General features: G+C 36.6%; 1 non-coding gene across 1 annotated transcript; it reads left to right on the forward strand.

The window, feature by feature from the left end:
• Nucleotides 1-5,840: 5,840 nt before the first annotated feature.
• LOC124887466 lies at nucleotides 5,841-5,947 on the forward strand. Its single transcript, XR_007045240.1, has one exon. It is a non-coding gene; the product is annotated as a small nucleolar RNA R71 (small nucleolar RNA).
• The last annotated feature ends 1,671 nt before the right edge of the window (nucleotides 5,948-7,618 follow it).

Here is a 7,618-nt window from a genome sequence, read left to right on the forward strand (position 1 = left end):
GTTCCGCACAGCAAGTGTTTGGTATAAGCATAAGGAGGAGTGACAATTAGCTTCTTCAAGGGTTTTGCATCATCCTCAAGTATACCCAACAACTTATTTATATATGCAGCTGTAAATCAGACCACCTTGCCATGACTTTAATTTATGATCTAGGTTTATAGGATCCCAGTTGGTATACAATTCATGAATTAGGTGAAGATTACACTCCACAGGCTGATGAAAATGAAATTCATGGTCAAATGCTCAATTATCCGTACCATGATTGGGCATTCCCTTAGTAGACTTGCCCTGTCAATGAACACCTCCAAAATATATTTGGCATCTGTTTGTTTGGCGTACCACTGCTTTCTGATTGCCACTCTAGCAAGTTGGTTTTCTGATTGCCTGCTATGTTTCCTAGCTGGTGCAAAAGAACCAGCCATAGACTTTCCCTTAAGTTGTTGGTCATCCGTAGTGTCTGTCATTTAGCATATGTAATAAACAAGTGAGTAACTGAGTCCTAGGTCATTCTAGCTTAAGCTAGGTATGAACAAGTGACAACAACACCCCACACTTAATTGCTAGCTAAGGTGTGTGCATATAAGAACGGGGTACTCAGACTTTCTCTCTTCAATAAATTTAGCATACATACACGGGTCCATAATTCAAGTAATTATAAATTTCAGCTATACCAAAACAAATTTACACCCTAGTATTGTATGTTAACTATCCACAATAATGTCCCTTATTTCTTACGTCAAGTTAATACGAGGTGGACATAATTACAGACAACTTTTAAATTGGAACATTCATTAACAACATTATGTATCAAAAATAGGGGTCGACAAGCAAGGTGTACAAGTTATTACAGAAATGACCCAATCATGCACATTCAACCTTAATGCCACCCATTTTTCAACACTATATGCCTTCCATCGACAGGACTTTAAAAATTAATCCACGCATAGGCCTAGAACCAGTTGGGTTCACCCCACTCAACACCTTAGCTTTGGTCATGGTATGACTCATCTTTTGGTATTTTTTTCTTTTTATTTTAAAAACTACAAATTAAACTACCTATTACATTACATTTATAGGTTTCCTCCCATATAGCGCCTTATTTTACGACGTGGCATGACTTATCCTAGTATCACTCATCAGAAACGGTGATGGACACATTATTTTTATCTCCATGATCAACCCAATAATGCTTCACACATTGTCCATTCACCAAAACCTTCTCAGTCTTTTCTTTATTCCAAAGTTCAACCGCTCCATGAGGCGTCATTTGTACTATCTCAAAAGGCCCAGACTACTTAGGCCTCAATATACCCAAAAACAACTTTAACCTTGAATTGAATAGCAAAACAAGTTGTTTGGGTTCAAACAATTTGTCCTGAATTTACCTATCATGCCATCTCTTGATTTTCTCCTTGTACAGTTTGGCATTCTCATAAGCATGGAGACGAAACTCATCAAGTTCCATAAGCTAAAACAATCTCTTCTCTCCCGCGGCCTTCATTTCAAGATTCAACTTTTTAAAGGCCCAATAAGCTTGATGTTCCAGTTCTACAGGCAAATGACAGGATTTACCGTAGACCAAGCGATATAGAGAGGTCCCTATGGGCATTTTATAAGCTATACTGTATTCCCATAGTGCATCATATAGCTTTTTAGCCTAATCCTTTCATTTCCCATTAACAGTCTTCCGCAGTATCTGTTTTATCTCTCGATTAGATACCTCAACTTGACCACTTGTTTGTGGATGGTACATAGTGGCCACCTTGTACCTAACACCATATTTAGCTAAAAGATTTTTAAACTAGGTGTTAGTGAAATGCATACCTCCATCACTAATTATAGCTTTGGGAGTGCCAAATAGGGAAAACATATGTTTTTTCACAAATTTCAATACAACTCTTGTATCATTAGTGGGACAAGTTGCAGCTTCCACCCACTTGGATACATAATCAACTACTACTAATATGCACATGTTGCCATTAGATGTTGGGAATGGTTCCATAAAATTGATCCCCCAAACATTGAATACTTTAACTTTAAGGATATTGTTTAGGCACATCTCATGACGCCTTGAAATTGTACCTAACCTCTGGCATGGATCATAACTCTTCACAAAAGCCACTATATCTCTAAACAATATTGTCCAAAAGAAGCTAGATTATAACACTTTTCTAGCTATTCTTTCACCCCCATGATGTCCACCATAAGGAGATGAATGACACTTTTGTAGAACTTGTGTGAATTCAGCTTCCAGGACACATCTGTGGATAATTCCATTAGGAGCCTTCTTAAAAAAATACGGTTCGTCCTATATATAAGTATGAGAATCATGAAGTAGTTTATTTCTTTGTTGAGTGGAAGATTAGGGAGGATAAATCAAACATGCAACCAAGTTTACAATATCGGCATACCACAAAAGCTCACACGCATCTAGAGCCAATAATTTTTCATCTAGAAACTCTTCCTGAATGAAAAGAGAGTCATCAACAATATGGTAATGAGTCTCCAGCCATGATAATTGGTCTGCAACTTGGTTCTCTACTCCTTTCAATCACGGACCACTAGGTTAAATTCTTACAGTAATAAAATCCACCTGATCAATCGAGGCTTTGCATCCTTTTTGTTGAAGATATACTTGATGGTTGCATGGTCTGTGTTAACAATAACCTTGGTGCCCACCAAATATGCTCTAAATTTAACAAATGTATAAACCACTGCTAACATCTTCTTTTCAGTGACTATATAATTCATTTGGGTATCATTCAAGACTTTACTAGCATAATAAATAAAGCGAAATACCTTGTCTTTTTGTTGCCCCAAAATGCTCCAGCAACCATGTAACTGGTATTACTCATCAATTCAAATGGAAACTCCTAATCTAGAGAAATCAAAATAGGAGCTTTTGTCATCTTCTTCTTTAGTTTCTCAAAAGCTTCTTGACAATCTGCCCCAAAATCAAACTTGGCCTCTTTTTTTGACAATTTACTCATCAGGCTTGCAATCTTTGAAAAGTCTTGAATAAAATGCCTATAGAAACCCACATACCCCAAGAAACTTTGCACTCCCTTCATGGTTACCGAATGTGATAGCTTTTCAATCACTTCAATTTTGGCTCTATCTAATTCTAGTCCTCCAAAAGACACTTTATGGACAAGGAATATTCCTTCCTTAACCAAATAGTGGCATTTCTCCTAATTCAGCACAAGATTCATCTCATCACAATAAGCGAGGTCTCGATCTAGATTTTACAAGCATTTATCAAATGAATTACCATAAATAGAGAAATAATCCATGAATACTTCGACAAATTCTTCAACTATGTCATAGAAGATTTCCATCGTGCATCTCTAAAATGTTCCGGGTGCATTTCATAGGCCAAAAGGAATGCGTCTGAATGCATATGTACCATATGTGCAAGTAAAAATTGCCTTTTCTTGGTCCTCAAGCACAGTGGTGATCTAATTGTAACCCGAGTAACCATCAAGAAAATAGTAGTACTTCTTCCCTGCTAACCTATCCAACATCTGATCAATGAATAGGTTAGGATAGTGGACATTTCTTATGGCTTCATTCAGCATCCATTAGTTAATACAAATTCTCTATTCAGTCATCATGCGAGTGGGAATTAGCTCATTTACTTCATTGGAAACCAGGTTCATCCCACCTTTCTTTAGGACACAATGTATTAGGCTTACCACCTTGCTATCTAAAATTGGGTAAACAATCTCATTATCGAGCCACTTGATAACCTCTTTTTGCACCATGTCTTTTATCGCCTAATTTTATCTCTATTGTTGCTGCACCCTTGGTTTGAAACCTTCTTCCATGTATATCTTATGCATGTAGAATACTGGATTTATCCCTGTAATGTTAGACATCTACCAACCAATTGCCTTCTTTCTCCTTTTTAAGACTGTCATTACTTCCCCCACTTGTATATCAGATAACCCTACAGACAAAATCATAGGCAAGGTATTATTATCACCAAGGTAAACATACTTCAAGTGAGGAGAAAGAACCTTAAGCTTCAATTTTGGAGCTTTATAAATTAAAGATTTGGGAGATGGGCAAATTGGCCTATTCAATGGCTCAAAAGGCAACTTCCTTATTTTGATTGCCGCTAAATTCATGATTTGGACCAATTTTAATGCCTCCATGTCTCCATAAACATCATGACCCATCAAATCTCACTCTAGTGGATCATTAGACAACAATATATGTAGCTCAGATATAAGGTCAATAATTGATATGGAAGACAGTTCTTCATATATAGTCGGTAATTTCAGCGCCATGTATATATAAAAAACCTCCACTTTATCATGCGCTCTCATTGTCATCTTCCCTGCTACTACATTAATTAATGATTGCCTTGTTGCTAGAAATAGACGTCCTAAAATAAATGTAACAACCGAATCAGTTTCAAAATCAAGAATCACAAAATCTACTGGAATGATCAGTGATCCCACTTGCACTAAGACATATTTAATAATTCCATCCGACCTAGCAAGATACCTATCAACCAATTGCAAAACAATAGACATGGGTTTAGGACTCCCAAGACCCATCTTTCGGTACCAAGATGTGGGCATAAGATTTATGCTAGCCCCAAGTCACACAATCCACGAGCACTGATGGTCTGCCATATAGTGACCTGCAAAGTGAAACTACCTGGATCCTTCAACATTATGAGCAGTTTGTTTTGTATCTTGGATGTGCACTCTTCAGTAAGTATAACTGTAGCATGCTCTATCAACTAGTTCTTATTTGCCACAATGTCCTTCAAATACTTTGCATATTTTGGAACACTCTGAAGAATATCAACAAGAGGAAGATTTACATGAACCTGCTTTAGAAGATCCAAGAACTTGTTATAACTAGCCTGCTTTTGGTGATTTCTTTGCCTCTAAGAAAAGGGTAAAGGTAAAGTCTTCTTCTCCACTTGAATTTTATCACTTTCAATTTTTTATTTGACCTATTTTTCCTCCATGTCTTTAGAATCATCATTAGTAACTGTGGGACTAACCTTCTTAGGTGTCGTCTCCTTTAATTGCAACCTACTCCTTGTTGTAACTATATTTATCTACTTTATATTTGCATCTATATTGCTAGGTAAGCCTTCTTGAGGTCTTGTATTTTATGCTCCCACAATCTGACCGAGTTGCAACTCTAAATTCCTAGTGATCAACTGTTGACTCTTTAAATCTGCTATAAATTATGCTTGATTCACCAAAAGCTACTTCATCATCTATTCCATATTACTTGTTTGAGTAGTATTCTGATTATTCTAAAACTGTGGTTGATTCTGTTACACTGGACCTTTATACTGATTATTATTTTATGCCTGATTTCCACCCCGTGATAAATTGGGATAATTTCTCTAATTGAGATTATATGTGTTACCAAAATTTTGTTGCCCTGGATAATTTACAACCCCACATAATTCACAGACTCTAGATTAATAGCACAAGCATCTGTCATGTGTTCACTACTTCCACAAACCTCACACTAAGAATTTGTATGTTGGGCTGCATTGGTTGTACCTGTTGATTGCGTAACCCCCAACTTCATGTTATTCAACTAAGTAAGCAACTGATTTTGCATAGCTGCAAGTTGGGATGATAATGTTGTAAACTGATCTACCTCTAACACACTAGCAACTTTTTTAGGAGCACTCCTCAAATCAGCATGCCATTCAAGATTCCCTTATGAAATCCAATTCATCAGTGTGTACAATCCTTCATTAGTCTTCTCAAAAGCTTACCCACCTTTGTTGAACCCAAGAGAACCTTGTTATTTGGATCTTTCCCTCGATGAAAGTATAAACAAGGACATCATTAGACTGATGATGGTGAGAGCAATTTCTAAGCATACTTTTAAATCTCTCCCAAGCTTGGTAGAGATTCTCTCCTTCCTTTTATCTCAATCTCAGAATCTCACTTCTCAAATATGCAGTATTCCTTGATAGGAAGTATCAAATAATGAATGTTTGAGCTAGATCTTCCCAAGAAATAATGGAGAGTGGTGGTTCAGCATGCAGCCACCTCTTTTCTTCCCCAATTAAAGAAAATAGGAAGAGTGTCAATCTAACATAATTAGTATTTACCCCTACAGGATTGTAAGTATCACTTGTTTCCAGGAAGGTCTATATATACTGTTGTGGGTCTTCATGTGAAAGGCCAAAAAATTATCCCGTTGAATTCAACAATTGCACCATATTCTGCTTTAATTCAAACTGGCCACTTGGATTGGGCTTGCGAATACTGTTAGTAGCATGGTTCGTGAGTAGGATACCACCTTACAAATAGGTCTAGCAGCTGGTTGAGTAGGAACAACTGGGATAATTAGAGCTGGGACATAGGAATAACTCTTTGCTTCTATATCGGATTTAGACGAAATTGGTATCGTTGAAAAGATAATTCAAAGAGATTTTATTTGATATATATTAAATCACCCAGTTCATCATATACAACAAGTTATGGTTGATTAAAGTTGACCCAAGTTTTGACGCTCATTAAAACTTGAACGATAGGAAAGCTTTGAACTTGTACTTAAGTTAGGGGACCTATATGATCTAAATTCATGCTTAAATAGATTCCCACAATACATAATTGATTAACACACTAAATTTACATAGGATTCAAGGATTTTGAAATGTATACGCATAGGAATGACGAATTTTCATCCCAGTCTGAAATGTGGGGTATTACAATATCTCCCCCTTGGGAACATTCATCCTCGAATGATACTGGCTGAGATGAGAGAAAAGACAACTTACACGAATATATAGCATGAATGACTGATCATGATTTCATGGCTGACATGACTGAAAACTAAGCATCTCATACTGTACATGCATATCTGATACATGGGTAGCTGATTTATGAATGTAGGACTGAGTGTTCCGATAAACTAAGTTTCTCAAATTGAGAATGCATATCTGATGCTTAACTAATAAGTTGAATCCATGCATATCCGATGCATGATTATATGACTGACATGATACATGAATGCATGACTGAAAGTACTGATAAGCTGATCACGCATATCTGATGCGTGAATACATGAATGAACTGATTCACAAAGATATGACTGAACATACAATGGTAAAGGCACTAAGATTGAACTGAAACATGAGAACATAACTAATTATGCTATGTGACATATGTACTGAACATCATAAACTAAACTAAACCTCTGAATACTTGACTTAAAGCTGAGGTATAACTTGAAGGTCAACTTATGAGTACCCTCTATTCTAGACTGAATTCATTATGCAAGGAGAAATTAAAGGATCTAAGGCATGAGAGCGTTAAGAGAAAGTGGGGTATCTCCTCTTGGGATGCTATGTCCCTCTAAGAACGCTTACCTTACAGATATACTGGGTGATGCACAGAGCATCTACAAACTAGATTATAACTAAACTTTGGGAGTCTAAAACTAATGCATGATGCATGAGATGAACTGAACGTGCAACTACTAGGAGGTTCTACCTTGAAATAGTTACATTCTATGAGATTTTGGATAGCATGAATAGATGCAAGGATAAGAAAATAAGTTATACAAATTTGACTGTTCACTAGCATGACATGACTACTGAAAGAAGGGAAATTGTTCCTAA

This window comes from Capsicum annuum, chromosome 9, assembly GCF_002878395.1.
Source record: "Capsicum annuum cultivar UCD-10X-F1 chromosome 9, UCD10Xv1.1, whole genome shotgun sequence".
In the NCBI taxonomy this organism is placed as follows: Eukaryota; Viridiplantae; Streptophyta; class Magnoliopsida; order Solanales; family Solanaceae; genus Capsicum; species Capsicum annuum.